Source organism: Camelus bactrianus, chromosome 27 (assembly GCF_048773025.1).
Source record: "Camelus bactrianus isolate YW-2024 breed Bactrian camel chromosome 27, ASM4877302v1, whole genome shotgun sequence".
Classification (NCBI taxonomy): domain Eukaryota; kingdom Metazoa; phylum Chordata; class Mammalia; order Artiodactyla; family Camelidae; genus Camelus; species Camelus bactrianus.
In genome coordinates, this window is record NC_133565.1 from 13,866,966 (window position 1) to 13,883,331 (window position 16,366).

Sequence of the window (16,366 nt, forward strand, 5' to 3'; positions counted from 1 at the left end):
ACTGCAGCATTTCAGAATGTGACTGTATGTGGAGATACAGTCCTTAAAGAGGTGATTAATTTAAAGGAAGGTCTCTGGAGTGGGACAGTCCTGCACACCTTCGGGAATGACTCCTGGCAGCTACACGGGGCCCATCTGCACACCAGGAGCTTGGACCCTTCAGGCAGAACCACCGCCCCCCAACAAATACCCCGTTGGGGCTGGAGTGGCGTGGCTGCATCAGGGGCGGATGAAATAATAGGCAGATGGCATGCTGTCTGCCAAGGCCAGCGAGAGTGGTTCCAGGCCCTGGGCTGTCCCTGGGGCTGCTGGGGTCCAGGACAGAGCAACCAGAGCTTGGAGGAAGCGAGAGGGCAGAAGAACCTTCTGGAAGCTTTACTAATACCACAGAGTACTTACCTCCCTAGAAAAGAAGACGTTGGGCCCTGTGAACTGGGGATCCCTTTTGAAGGGCAAGGTGGAAATATCCACCCAAACGGGAGAGCCTAGACATTGCCCTGCCGCGTGTTTATCCTGCACGAATATCATTGCGTGTGTAATGGAAGAGAATCGGACAATTATGTTGATGAACGGGAGAAAGATGTCAGAGATCTACGGCTAAGTGAAAAGAGCTGGCTTCATCTAGGAGCTTGTAATCCTGTTCGGGCAGATCGACACACGAAAAGCTTGCATAAGCCCATACCATTTCTCGACGGATTCACGAGAAAACTAGGGCACCGGGGGTACTTCTGGGAGAGGTCCTTTCCAGATGAAATCCTTCCTTGCTGTTTGTTTACCGTGTTTACAAGTCATTTTCACTTAAAAAAAAAATCCACATGGAATGTAAACACTTAGAAATATATCAAGATAAAAGAAAAAAGGAAGAGCCCGACCAGCAACCCCATCCCCCAGAGATAACAGTACAGTATCGTTTTGGAACGTACGGCACGGAGGGTACAGCTCAAGTGGTAGAGCGCGTGCTTGGCATGCACGAGGCTCCTGGGTTCAATGCCCAGTGCCTCCATTAAAAATAAACGTAATTACCCTTTCCCCAAAAAAACCCACAATAAATCACCTCCCATTTAGGAATTTACCAATTAAGTAATTAATATAGACCTTGAACCTTGACCATCTCTCCAGGCTGCTAGGTCTTTGCCCACAGCCTTAAGCTCACAGAAGTCTGTTCTAGCTCCTGGATGATCACGACCCAGTGGCCTCCCCACCTACAAATGAAGCTGTCCAGGGGCCAGGTCCACTGGCTCCCAGCACCCACCCCATGGGCAGCGTCCCTCCCCAATAGAAGGGTCTCCCACAGCCACCCCGAGGGTCCAGGAGAGGGGCCACAACGCAGAGACCTGTTTACCGCTTCAGCCCCGCTGCTCCCATCGGGTCTCCCCAGCCCCTTGGCTTCCTTCCCTGTCTTACTCACAAAAGTCAGCCCTGCCCACAAGATACTGTCAATTTCACCTTGCTCCCCCTCGCTCCTTTTTCACCCATACCCAACAATGCACTCTGTTTTTGCAAATATCAGACTCTCAAATGGATGCTGGAAACAGTAGAATGAAGAAGGCTGCATCTATTGGGGACCGTGGCCCCATCTGTTGGTGGTAAAAGCTTGGACTGCAGCAGCAAGACCTTAGACCTTACGTTAGGGAGCATCCTGCAGTTTACAGGGGACTTCCTCTTGCCCAGACGGGGTGCCACGGGGGCTTGTCCAGCTATGGAAAATTAACGTGCCCAGAGTCTCACAGGTCTCCTGGCGCGGAGCAGGCCGGCTCTGGGAGAGAGAAGGGCCACCTGTCTCTTGTCCTGAAACACAGGGGCAGGTGGGTGGCCAGATGGGCCAGAGGGATGACAAAGCACCCCCCCTCGGCGGGTGGTGGGGGTGCTGCTCTCCTGATACAGGTGATGATCTCCAGCTTCCGTTTAGGGGCTCAGGTCCAGCCTGGCCACACACACACACTTGCCTTTAATCCTGATTTAGGATGCTTCCAATTGCAGGATGCTTAAGCCTGGGGAATGGGGTAGGAGTAATAACATTTGGGCTTAGGGTGAAGTTAATTCTTTCCACTCTTTGGGGTCTGCAGATCTCTGCGATTTCAGATGGCACATGTAACCGCATGAGCTCCCCCGGTCTCTGTTTTTGCAGTGGGTTCCCAGCCTGCTCCAATCCTCTCACCAAACTCTTGCAGCCTTAACTTTCCTTCCGGTGCTGCTATGAAGAGACTTTTCTTCATTGGCCCCAAACCAATGAAGCCTTTCTGAGTCCTGACAAATCAAGGTGCACTCTTTTAAGAAAGAGGGGGAAGGAAGGAGAGAGATGGAGAAGCAAAAAAAAAAAAAAAAAAGCAGAGAGAGAGAGAAAGAGAGAGGAAGAGATTTATTTAAACAAAATATTTAATTGAAATATATTTGATTTACAATCTTGTGTTAGTTTCAGGTGTACAGCATAGTGATTCAGTTAAACACACATATATTCTTTTTCAGATTCTTTTTCATTATAGGTTATTAGAAGCTATTGAATATAGTTCCCTGTGCTATATAGTAGGTCCTTGTTGTTTATCTATTTTATATATAGTAGTTTGTATCTGCTAATCCCAAACTCCTACCCTTTCCCCTTTGGTAACCATAAGTTTGTTTTCTATTTCTACTTTGTAAATAAGTTGATTTGTATCATTTTTTTTAGATTCCACATATAAATGACATTATATGATATTTGTTTTTCTCTGTCTGACTTACTTCACTTAGTATGATCATATCTAGGTCCGTCCATGTTGCTGCAAATGGAATTACTTCATTCTTTTTTATGGCTGAGTAGTATTTCATTGTGTATGTATACCACAACTCCTTTATTCAGTAATCTGTCAGGAGAAGAAGAGATTTAGGCAAACAGTCAGTGCAAAAATGATGTCCTTAGTGAAAACCAGGGCTGCTACTGACCCAACACCCAGACATGATGAACATATAGCTGATTGCCATGCCCACTGCAGACAGATATTACTGATCCATTGCAGAGTTCTTTATCTGCCATCCCTGGCTTGTTTCAGGTGTCTTCCAACCCAGAGACCGAGCAACCAGGACCATATATATTTGGCAGGAATCTCTATCAGAGCAGTCATTTCATTCTGCCTGGGTGATATTTACATTTACTGCCTGGCTGGTAGAAGGTAATCTCCTTGCAGGTGGTTGGGGGATCTTGTCTTTAGGAATGAAACAGAGCTATAGTTTCTGAAAAATGGATGGCATCACTCATTAGGGCTCACTCCCTGTACATCAACCCATCCTGCCCCCACTCCAAGTTCAGGGGCTCAACCCACAGATTCTGGGAGCTGAGAGATGGACAGCACCCTCTGCCCCAGAATATCCCAATTTCCTCTGTCAGTGACTCTGGGAAAAGGAGGCCAGGGAGAAATCTTCCCTGTGAGATGGGGTGAGAGCTCCCCAGTGTCACCAGGGAGATGGGTTTGGAAGGAGGGAGGGAAACTAATGTGTCCACAGATGTGGCTATTGGATTGGTGCCTTCTGTACCAGGTGCAGGTTTGAGTCTCTCTAGACCAGAGTTAGAGGGACAGAACTTTACTGTGGATTGCTAAGAGTGTAAAGGCTGTAGGGTGGTATCTGGTGTTTGTATTAAATCTTTAATAATCAGAATTTTCGATTGACCAGAACACATGATTGGGATGGAAAGCGAGGGTTATTTCTGCAATTATGCCTCTAACTGCACCTGAAGACTTGAAAATCATCCATCCCTTTAACCACCAGACAAGGCCCCTGACATCGGGTGGCTTCCACTCAAATTCTTTTTCCTTCAACCCTGTTTTTTTTCTCCACACAATCTCATCTTGGGGTCAGGAGAAACAAAGCCACGTCACTGACAGATTCTGATGGACAGCCCCCGCACCGTGCAGACCCGTGGGCCCGTCAGTCAGTGCTCCCCTGGGCAGCTGCCCCTTCGTCCACATGGGAGTGCCAGGTTCAGAGGTCATGGTCTGGCCAATGAGCCCAGGAGGAGGCAAAGAGGAGGGTGGGGAGAGAAGAGGCAGCCGGGCAAGTGTCGAGGCTCCCCCATCACTCTTCTCGCCTGGTTCCTTCAACCAGAAGAAACGTGATGTATGCAGTAAGCACCCCTGCCTTTTCTTTTACAGCAAGAGAAGCGACCATTTGAGCAAAAGAGGCCAGCTCCTTCTCTGCTGAGTGGAAGCAACCAGGCATCTTGGAGGAGATTTGTTTGTTCTTTCAGACACTCTGCTCAGTAGCAGCCCTGGAAGGAAGTTGAACTGGAAGGCTGTCCTGCCAGAGTGGCTTCCATCACAGAGCTCAGAGGCATCAGGAAAGTCGTGTGGACAATTGGGTGGAAGTCAAGAAGGACACTGGAAAAAATTAACTTGAAATCCTGACCCCTTCAGTCAAAAAAGAAAAACAAAGACATAAAAAAGAAAAAAGTAACGTATAATTCTCTATGTATGCAATTATTTTTCGTGACATAAATAATACCCTAATATGCTCTATGTGTATAAAATCAAGCAACACAAAAAAAGCAAAAATTCACCTTAACAGAAAGAGACTCATGGACATAGAAAATGAACTTACGGTTACCAGTGGAGAGAGGAGGGAGGAGGGATAAATTAGGACTTTGGGGTACATATATATATAGTAGATAACCAACAAGGACCTACTGTATAGCTATATTCAATATCTTGTAATAACCTATAATAAAAAAGAACCTGAAAAAGAAAAATATATATATGTATGTATAACTGAATCACTATGCTGTACACCGGAAACAACACAACATTGTAAATCAACTAGACTTCAATTAAAAAAAATCCACCTTAACACCACCCCCCACCCCCACCCCACCACAACCCTCTGCCCCCACCCTGGGCCCTCTTCACTAACCCGCTCCTCTAGTCGCTTTAGGAGGGCCGCCAGACAGTGTGTAAACCCACGGGAGGATGTGGTTTGTCTGTGAGGGTTTGTGAGCTTCTTATATAGATATTATCATAACACTTTTTCTCTATGCAACTTGCATATTCACTTAAAAGTGTATCTGGGAAGTCTTTCTCTGCCTGGACGTAGGCGCACCTCACTGTGCAGTAGCTGCCTAGTATTTCAGAACATAGATGCACCAACATCTACTTATCAACCCTCTAATGATAGATACCTAATTAGTCTACAGGGTTTTTGCTCTATAAGCAATGCTTCAATGAGAATCTTATTCACAGTTTTGTGTCTGCATGTGCAAATGTCTCTCGGAGGTAGATGGCCAAGAAGTGGATGTTGAATATTCACAGAGGCATTGCTATACCTATGGCAAATTTCTTTCCCTATTTAGGTTTTTTTCCTCCAGCAATTTTTGAAAAAGAAAATAAAAACACCTGAAATCTCAACACTCTGAGATAATAAACTTTGCCATTTTTCACACATACTCAAGTGCACACACACACATTTACATTAATGGGGCCTCATCAGCCTGCATTATAAAAAACTTAAGTACTCTTTTAAAAAAAAAATAGAGGTGCTGATGACCTCGTGCATGCTAAGCATGAGCTCTACCACTGAGCTATACCCACCCCCTCTTTTAATGAAGCCCTTCTCCTTTTGAATTGCTCTCTCAACTCCCCACCTCCCTCAGGCACTAATCTTTTTAATCTAATATGAACTCCTGGTTAAACATAGTGGATTGAGAATATGCATTAACCTCTGCTCCTCCCCGAAAACCCTGCTAAAATGACAGTAAATGGATGACAAAGGCATTATCCCTAAAAGGCAAAAAGATCAGCAGAATACTAGACAGCACTCAAGAAATGCCCAGAACAATTGGGAAGCTGGGGAGCATCTGGATTGACCACTGTCCTTGATCTAGGAGAGTAGGGAGAGCTGACCCATAGCTGCCTTCAGCGGGAAGCTAACAGCACCCAGCTGATTTGCACCTGATGACCCCAGATATTTCAATAGGTGGGGGCATCTGAAATCCCTTGGGAAAATATGAAATCAGAAGTAGCTGCAAGTCAGTCTAACAAGCAACTTAATCTCCAGTTTGTCTCTTTCACCTCTCAAGTGACCTTCCTCCCCTCTCCTGGTAGAAGATGAAGTGTGTTGTCTGGGGAGGTGGAATCATAAGGTCTACGGATGTAGGAATACCAGGCACAGCCCAGGGAATGAGTTCCCTTCTGAACACCGGGCAAACAAAGGTGAATGCTTGGACCCACTCCTCCCACAGCTCAGGGAACCTTAGTAGACAAGCTTATCCTCCCAGATAAGAGGCTGGAGGGTTTCTGTCTGCAAGAATTGCTTTATAGAAAAGATACACAGATGCTGGTGTTACCAAGACTGTTGCCCCAGAATCATACCTCTGCCCCTCCCTCAAATGGAAACCAATTACTCTTATCTAAGTTTCAGAAGGAAGCTGCAAAGAGGAAAAAAAAAACCAAGAAGTGGTTAGAACCAACTAGGCCCAAGATGGTGGAAGATTTGACTTCCAGTGGACCTTGAGCCTCATTATACACTCATTGTAATGCATTAGCTTCTAAATGAAACACCCATCAAAGCCGTGACAGTTGAAAGTTGTCATGACAAGAACCTTGAGAGTATTATAATTGATTTGGCTTAGAGTTTAGAGATAAGTTAATAAAAACAGAAAGCTAATCAAATGAAGAAAAGTTCAGGAAGAATCAACTTCAGGAAAAACAAAACACTGAAAGGAAATTACAGTAATACTATATGAATTAGAAATGAATGATTACATAGTCAAAGTAATGAAAACACTAAATATTGATTTACTTCTGAATTATATCACCCTATGAGGAAGACAGCTGGAGGGGGGAAGTTGGGGGTTGTGGTGAAGGTTGATGTACAATATCTATATCTCTTTCTTATTTAAAAAGTTAGTAAATAATGTCTAAAATTTAATATGCTAATATCTCTGTATCTATCTACCTACATTTTATTTTATTAAAAATTGCAGGACATTATATAAACTTTCTACATCTTTCCACAACTTGTTTTCTGTAACAACATATTATGGGAATTCTTCCAGGTCAACTGGTATTGAACCAACTTTTTATTTTAGTGGTTGTATATCTTAACATGATTTATTTAACTGTTTCTCCTTTGAATGACACTGATTTTGCTTCCAGGTTTTCTTTTTTCTGCTACTACAAACAGTGTTGCAGTTAATGTTTTTGAATATATATATTATATATGTATTTATTGTTTTTGAATATTAGATAGAGCTTTATTTTCTGGGGGACAGATCCAGGAGAGGCATTGCTAGTCTAAAAGTATGTGTACTTTATTTTAATAATATAGCTAGATTGACTTCCAAGAAGAATTGCAACAATGAATGAGAATACATATATCAAGGTCTCCTTTCAAGACTTTCAGTAAAATTCTGTCATTTTCCTCACAGAAAATGTGCTTAGGCTTATTACTAGTTATTTTATTATTTTTTTTAGCAATTAGATGGGAATTATTTTCTAAATGAATATGCTTGAGAATAGGAAACCTATCATTTTTTCTATGCTGAATTAGTATCTTGCAATCTTACTGAACCCTCATTAATTCTAATAGCTTATTTGCTGGTTTTCCTGGCTTTTTCTGGGCAGACAGATTTTCCTATTCTTTTCCAATATTTATATAATTCCTCTGTTTTTCACATCTTACTATCTTTCCTCATTGGTTACCACCTCCAGAAAAATGTTGAATAATGGGGATATCAGGCATCTTGGCCCTATCTTTGACATTGATGAGAATATTTCTAACATTGTACCAATTAGCATGACAACTCCATATGCTTCCAGTAGAGGTCTGTCATCAAGTTATGGAAGTTTCCTCTTGTTCTTAGTTTGCTAAGAGTTTTGGGGTTTTTTCTTTTTGTTTTAATAAGGAATGATTACTAACTGATGTCAAATATGTTTTTGGCCGTATTAAGATGGGTCATATTGTTTTGGCAACTATGGAGATGATCAGATGGCATTTCGTTGTTAATCTGTTGATATGCTTAAGTACACAAAAAGATTCTCTATTGTTGAGCCATCCTTGCCTTCCTGAGAATAAGGGGTACCCATGCTGGTCAGGTGGTGCTGTTCTTTTGGAATGAACTCCACTAGATTTAATTTGTTACCATATTCTTTATGAGTTTTCCATCTATTTCACCAGTGAACTGGCCTAAGGTGCTCTCTCTTGGTCTGGCTTTGGTGTTAAGTTTCTGCTCACTCCATAAAACAAGTTGGGAAAGTTTCCATGCTTTTTCTAGTTTCTGAAACTTGAAGAAATGATAAAACTAGAACATGATGAGCCAGACAGATCTGGGGCAGGCTCCAAGGAGTCCCATGAGGGAGGCACACATCAACCAAGGACGTCACGTACTCGTGCAGTGGCCGACGTGTGAGAGCCACCAAGGACAAGAGGATGCTCGCTCTGATACCCAGGGGGCATGGTGGGCGGAGAGCAGACCAAAGCCAGTGAGACTGGACACCATCTCAGCAGAGGCAGCTCCTTCGAGGCAGGCAAGGATTTGGGTCAGTCCTAAGCCCTGAGGGATTTTAAGCAGAAGCATTACATGACCAGATCTGCATTTTTAAAAGATTGCCTTTTTTAGTTTAGGTGTAGATAGAAGTAGGGGACAGAAGTGATCTGAGAAACCCAGTAGGGGCTATTAGCACAGTGGTTCTCGTGAGTCTTCGTGGCAGTCTGCACCACGTGCCGAGGTGGAGAGGAATGGACAGACGGACACACCATCTATCCAGGAAACACAATAGGGGGCCCAGGGCACAAAGCATCCCAGGCCTCTGGCTTTGTATTGGGCTGATGTGGTGTGATCCTTGAGACAGGAAACCTGGAGGAGATCCAGGTATGAGAAATAGACCCAAGAGCCATGGGGGACATGCTGAGCTGGGGTGCACATTTGGGAGCCGTGCAGATCGTGAGTCAGCCAGGAGCTGGGTACAAGGTGTAGGGCCCGGAAGGGTGGTCGGAACTCCAGGGTGCATTTGGAAAGTATCAGATGGCAATGGAGCTGAGGGCCTGGATGAGCTCATCTCGGGTAGGGGTGAGGCGAGAGGAGGGCTCAGCACAGAGCGGGGAGGAATGTAACAATTTGGGTGCAAGAGGCCGGACCATCCCAGGGCTTGAAGACTTGCCAAGGGATGAGGCAGAACTCTCAGCCAGTGTGGTGATTAAGCATCGAATGCTTCTGCAAGGCCATGGAAAACGAGGACTGGAAATACTATCAGGTTTAGCAGCATGGAGCTCCTGCATTGTCTCCTCAAATCCACTTCCCCACAGCATTTCTGCCTCACTTGAGGCAACTCCACTCTTCCAGCAGCTGTGGCTCGAAGGCCGTATCCCCTGACTTTTCTCCCCTGTCACCCCTACGTCCAGTCCATCACACATTCTCTCAGCTCTACCTTCACTGTCTCTCCAGGGTCAGGCCACCATCCATCGCTCTGCTGCCACCACCCTGCTCTCGGTGGCCCCCATCTTGATGGCTGGGCTCCCAGCTTCTGCCCTGGTCCCTCCAGCTAATTGACCCGGGACCACAGCGGTTTGTTTAAGCTGCAAATCAGATTACGTGGCTGAACAAAACCTAGACCCTTAGAATGGCTTCCAGGGCCTGCACCGTCCCCACCGCATGTCTGACTCCCCTTCCAGGCACCTGTGCCCTCTGGCTCTTTCTCGAAGGTGCCAGGCACACCGCCACATCAAGGCTTGCACCCCAACTGCTGCCTTTACTTGGAGCCTCCTCCCAAATTCCTGCAGCTTAGTCAGTCACCTCCCCTGGGCCTTTGCGTCCTCTCAGAAACCTCTCCTATTCAGAGTTGCCGCCCCCACCCCAGCCGTTCTCCCTGCCTTATTAGCCTCCCTGGCACTTAAGGTGACTGTTCCCACAATAAGACCAGCTCCAGGGGAGCGGGGATTCTCCCCTGCCCGCTCGCTACTGTGTCCCTGGCATCGGGTGTGCCCCGTACTGAGCTCATAGCAGAGGCTCAGAAACACTGGCTGAATGACTCAAGGGCGGTACGAGGCGTGAAGTGGGAGCAGAGGGCTGGCCCTGCCTGGCAGGTCTAACTTCCGGGCGAGGGGTAGAAGCTGTGTTGGGGAGAAGCCAGAGGTGGGACTCCCCAAGCTCCTAAGCCAGGCTCCAAGAGGAAGAGGTAGTGTCTCCAAGGTCAAGCGAGTCTCCAAGGTCAAGCAGCCTCCTGGGAACCAGAAGCCAGAAGTCAAATCAGAGTCCCACCCAGACGGCTGCAGGCTCCAATGGCTTCTCTTTTATTGCATTGATTCAGAGCCCACCTGTCCTTAAAATGCTGCCCTATGACCTTGGGGATACATCACCACTGTCCACTCTGAGACTCAGTCTTTGGTTGTGAGAGGCCAGACCACCCATGCCTGTAGGTGTGGTGACACCCATTCCCACGGAGAGGGGAGGAGGGGGGGTGAGGATGATGATACGCTTCGGGCCAGCTCAGCATAGACCCGTGAGCACAGCCGTGCTGAGCAGCCCTCAGGGAGCACCTGCCATGTGCCCACCCAGAGCCCCGCGCCTAGACCTACGACCCCGCCTCCCTTAAGAAATTGAACCCTTTTGTAGGGGGCAAGGCAGGCACCCCTGAAACAGGAATGAGAGGGCTGCATTCACCAGGCACACAGAGTGCCAGCCCAGGACAGACAGGGATAGACAATCAACACAGGGTGTACATAGAAGACCTAGCTGTTTCATCGCCAGGTTAACAGGGGAGAAAGCGCACACCCATGGTTCTGGGAGACAAGAGCCATGACCCAGAGGGGCCTGGGTGCTGATCTTTCTTCCAGACTCCGGAGTCCAGGCGCTGCCCCGCCAGGGCTCAGCCTGCAGCCGTGGGCTGTGTGCCCTGATTTGCGCTTTTCTGCTCCGCACACCCAAATCCCTCCCGTGTCACCACCCTTTGCAGCCACCACTTTCTCAAAGTGGATTTACTTTCAATCGCCATTTGCTAAATCTGCCCCCTCTAAACCTTTGGGGCAGGGAGGGATTAAGCCTGATTACAGATGTTATAGAAGGGACCGGGGTGGGAGTCCGGCAGGAGGGTGACTGGAACCAGCACCCGCTCCTCCTCGGCGACCCGCCGCCCCGCCTGGCCCCAGGCTCCGTATTCCCTCGCCGGCCCTGCGGGACCACGGTGGGGGCCGTGCCTCTGCCCACCCGGGGACACAGAAGCAGCCTCATGGGCTCCTTGAGGAAGATGAGCTCCTTCAAGAGGGGCTCACTCAAGAGCTCCACGTCGGGGTCACAGAAGGTGAGTGAGCGAGGTTGGGCGGCCTGTGGGCAGGTGGACCCAAGGACACGGGATGCGGGTCTCCAGCTGCGCCCGTAGCGGATGGGGATGGGTGTCTACGTTCAGAGCTTCCACATCAGGACCCCTTATCGGGAGGTGGCCTCCCACTTCCTGCGCACCTCCCGGCCGCCCTCACCTTCGTGTCCGTCCTGCATGGCACATGCAGGAGGCATCTGGAGGTGTGAGCCACGCTGACTGCCTTGTGCACCGCCCAGATGCCCCGGGAGTGTGGAGTTTCACACTCGCTTCCCCCACCAGGATGCTGCTCCCTTAGCTCTCAGCGTCTTGCCACTAAGTTCACCTTTGGTCCTCATCACATGTTTGTGGGAGAACCGTGTGGACTCTGGAGAACCTCACTGAGGATAAGGGACAGCTCAGAGCACCTGGAGAGGGCCAGGTGGCTCCCAGGACTCCGAGCAGACTGAGGCAAAGGGGCTGTGATGCCTCCGCCCCAGGCCCTAGGCTGGGCCTTGCAAAAAAGTACGCTAATTTGAACCCTACATGTGCTTTCTCCGGGTGACAGGACCAAAGGTTGCCTTAAATGACCCTCTGAGCGCCGGGGGCCTGGACAGGCCACCACCTCACCCTTCTGCCCTGACTACCACTCAGAGGGTTGGTGAGATCCAGCCCGGGTCACACCAGAGGCCTCTGGACACCTCCTAGCCCCCTAGGCTTGGTGGGGATCTCTGCTTCTCCCAGGTGCTGCCCACAGAGGGCACAGGCAGGAGCCCACCCCTTGAGGGCCAGAGAGGATACACTTTTCCCATGAGCATGCACTGAGCATCCCCGAGCAAACGGCGCTCTGGGAACTGAGAACCAGAGCCAGAAGCCGCGTGAGGCAGGTGAACGCCCTGGGGAAATGTCACTCACCTGGCATAGGAGCAGAGGGTCACTGCAGCTCACCCGGCTTCAGGTTCCGTCTGTAAATTGGGTGGGGCAGGTGTGCGCTATGTGGGCTGCATGTCTCCAACCTACTAAGGGCCTCAAAAGGCAAAAAGAAAAAGTTAAAGTCTTTCTTTTTTAATAAAGAGTGAAAATGCACCTCTTTCAGAAGTAGGGAAGACTCGTCCTTCGGAGGCTCCGTTGGGCATCTATCTGCCTTTGTGCGTGTGTGAATCAGCCTTTTTTTCAGAGGCAGCACACACCCGTGTCTTGTATAAATTGCAAAACAACCAGCGCATTTGGCAAGAACAAGAGACTCACATGCAGCCCAGGGCCACATTGCTCCACATGACCCGCCACCTCGCCAAACAAAGCCATCCACTCGGTTCTTGCTGATGAACACTGAAAAGGAACAGGCTTGATTGTTCTTGAATTGATGCCTCCCGCTGACCTGTCCCTGGCATCCTGCCTGTTGTTGGTGATGGGATGGGAGTCGGGGAGGTCCCAAATTGTAATAGGTGGGGTCTGGGAGCAGGGAGTGCAACAGGGCGGGAGGAGGGGAGAAGCACTGAAATTTTGCTCCAGGTTGAAAAACAGCTCCTCTTTTATACACACACACTCACGACCTTTGCGGTAGGACTATGAGCTGTCAATCACAAGTCTAAGAGAGAAGATGCTTCCCCTCCCCTGACTTCCAAGGCGACGGAGCCAAGACCCTATAAAAGCTGCACACAGTTAAAAGTCTTAATGGCATAGTTTGCCCTTCAGCCTATTTATAACAGCCCTCAAGCTAAGAAGTAAATTTGCTGGTGGAAGAATGAATGACAATACTTATGGCTTTTAACAAAGCCCTTCTTTAAGAATGTGCTAGGAAACACTCACGAAAATTGCACAGGCAGACAGGACTGTTTTCATTTTGTTTTCTTGCATACTTGGCCCTCTTCTGACATCACTAGCTTGGTGCCAGTTCCCTATTTCCTAACACACAGCCACATCCCTCTGTCCGGTGTTCACTGAAACATAACAGCTGCCCCTGTGAGAAAAAAAACCAACACCAGGTACATCATGTACAAGCCGCCTGAGGGTCATCTCATCTGGATCTCTTGTTGTAAAAGGCAGACTTGGCTCTGGTTCTTGGCTGATAAGCTTGTCCTACCTCTGCGTCCCTTCCTTTGGTCTTGGACAAACAGGGACGGCCAGCATGGAGTCCTAGGGCAACAAACAAAACCCAGGGGACTTTAGGGCATCCCTCTTCCAGAAAAAGCCTCAAGTATTCATGTGGGAGGTGGAAAATGTACCTGTGATTCCTTATCTGTGCTCTCACCCCGTCTACATTTTATTTAGCGACAAGATGCAGGTAAAGTTGAGAGTCCATGACCAAGGTCCTAAACACAAGTATATAATAGTACAGCCCAGCAATTACACCCTAGAGTCTGCCTTGCCATATGCTCAAGGAGACGCTCACACAGCACTGCACATTGCAGAAAACCAGAAAGCACCAAGCAGTCCATCTATGAGGGTAAGGATAAGTTTCTGTTTATTCAAACAATGGAATATGGGTGACACTTAAGACGAATACCCCGGCCACATATATCAACATGGATACGTTGATGAAAAAAAGCAAACCCTGAATGTGCACTATTTAGAGAAATTCTAAAACACGGGAAAATCCACAAAAATACTTCTATTTCTTTAGGACGGAGGTGGTTAGCTATATCTGTAATGCTCTCTTTCCCTCTCTCTCTCCTTCCTTCCCTCCCTGCTTTGAGTGTGTGTGTGTGTGTGTGTGTGTGTGTGTGTGTTGTTAATGAAGGTACTGGGGATTGAACCCAGGACCTCGTGCATGCTAAGCATGCGCTCTACCACTGAGCTACACCCTCCACCTTCCTCCCTGCTTTTAAAGAGAGGAAAAAACATGACCCACATATGGAAAGTCCTAACATCTGCCGCAGCAGGACTAGGGGTCTTCACTTATCTGTTGTGTTAATCTTGTCTCTGATTTTGAAATCAAAGGAATGTTTTCATGATTTTTTAAAAATGTTTCAATACTTTTAAAGCAGGCCATGGGGAGAGCGAGGGTTAACCCAGGTGTCCTGACCTGAGCCCGCCCCAGCCACCCTGGGGAGGAGGAATTCTGAGTAAGGACGGAGCACATGATAAAGTCAGGCTGAGAAGGAACCCCCCACCTCCCACCTATAACGTCGCCCCTGATTGTCCGAGCTTCCTTCTCCCGGTCAATGTGCTCTCTTTGTCCCTGAGCTGAAGGTGGCAGACACGTCCATCAGATTCACTTTCTGCAGCCCCGCTGCCCCTCCCCTCAGAGCAGTTGCAGCGTCAGGCGTGCACCCATCTCAGGGACCAGGATCTCCTCCCAATAACCTTTGGCACTATGACCCGACCCAGCGCTCCACGAGGTCTGAACACCCCTACTACTCAGAGGGCGTGGCTGAAACGTAGGGTATCCATGTGCACCCACACAGCCTGCATTTGGAATCCACCTGAGTGCAGAATATTCCACATGTAATTCCAAAACAGTCCCCATCCTGAAGCAGGAGGCCCCCCGGGCTGCCTCCTGGGCTCCCTGCTCTTTGGTAAAGATCTTGAAGGTGACAGACCCCATCCTACCCTCCCCTGTCTTTCCATGGCTTCTTCACCATCACATGTGGAATAAAATCTGAAACCCACGGTGGTGAATGACCGGTTACTATCTTGGTAAATTTTCAATCCCTTGTCGATCAGTAAGTTCATAGACTGCAATAAAAATGAATTACTAAAAAACAATGAAAATTTAAAAAGACATCCAAAATTCAAGCCTTAAGGTTTTTGTTTAATTATTAAATTTAACTGATATCCACTGATTCCTTCAAACTGTTGTCTTCGCTTTCTGCACTAACGATCTGCTGCCCCGTGCTCACAGCACCTCTGAGTACTGGGGTCCAGAAGACAGCACATCCCTGCCCCAACTCTGGGGAGCAGGGACTGCAGTCCCCTCCTGGGCTGAGGAAGATTCTCAGAGTGGGAGCTTAGCCAGGGAGCCTCAGTCTGGGGCCCGTCTTTCCCAAGGTGCTGCCATGGGCTCTTCCAAAAGAGCACCTTCCAGGGCGGTTGCAGCACCCTCCTGCCTGTGTCCCTGGAGTGCACCTGCAGCTGGCGGTGCCTGAGCCAGGAGCCTCTGAGCAGGGCAGGTAGCCTCCCATCTGTGGGAACACAGGGCTCCAGGGGCACCTGGATGCAGGAACGGGCCCCAGACCCCGTGCCCACACCTGAGCAGAGTCCCCTAGGCAGCCACCCACGGGAGAAGGGGCCCGGGGCCCAAGGGAAGTGGTCAAGAGCCCTTGAGCTGAAATGTGGGTGCACCGCAGGGGGCCTCGGCCTGCCGGCCTTTACCCACGTGACGACAGGTATTTCAGGGGACAAGTGTCAGCCCTTCTCTGGGGCTTGTGGGGTCAGCCTCCCTGCCGGCAGGTCCCAGCTTCTTGTGCTCTCAGATTCCTTGCTGTTCTGTATCCTCTACTTTTAGCCCCATGGCAGAAAGGTCAGAGAGGCCAGGGGCTGGGAGGGAGGGCAGAGAATGGGCTTGGGGTCACTTGTGCAAATGACACTGCCCCCTGCAGTACCAAAGAAGAGGGCATGAGGTCAGAGGTGGTGGGCTGGGCGTCTTGTGTGAGGAAGTTGGAGCTGGGAGCAGGGCGGGAAGGGTGATGAGCAAGTTTGAAGGTGCCCAATAGGACTCAGAGCTGCATGGCTGATGCTTCGTCCAGACTGGGCTGAGAGGCACCACTGGGCTGGCCAGAGCCCCCTGTGACTACTGAATGGTCCATCTAGCCCGCAGATCACCCTTAAGGCAAATGCTCAGAGGAGAACTGCGAGACACCCCCTCCCCCAGGATTAGGGGGATGTCAGAGGGAGAGACCCTTGGAAGACGGCCCTGTGAATTCCAGGGAGGACTCTGGCCAGGAGGGTTGGGAGGCATTTGTTTGATTTGTTCAGCAGGCCTGAGACTGAGGGAGAGGGATCACAGGCTTGAGTAAAATTCTGTGATGTGTTGGGAGTGGCTGTAAGCAATTGAGATCTCTCTTGCTTTAAGACCCCCAAGGGGACCCTCTAAAGCCTAACACTCAAGTACACCCTGGAAACACCAGCCCCAGGACATGCTGAGCCCCAGACTAGAGGGACCACAGAGTCCT

The 16,366-nt window shown here is 48.9% G+C and overlaps 1 long non-coding RNA gene across 1 annotated transcript; it reads right to left on the bottom strand.

Annotated features, from left to right (window-relative positions):
- Nucleotides 1-823: 823 nt before the first annotated feature.
- Nucleotides 824-12,419, bottom strand: LOC141575267 (uncharacterized). The gene is made up of 3 exons (XR_012502733.1): nucleotides 12,168-12,419; nucleotides 2,719-2,840; nucleotides 824-2,267 (listed from the first exon to the last, which is right to left on the bottom strand). It is a non-coding gene; the product is annotated as an uncharacterized LOC141575267 (long non-coding RNA).
- Nucleotides 12,420-16,366: the final 3,947 nt, after the last annotated feature.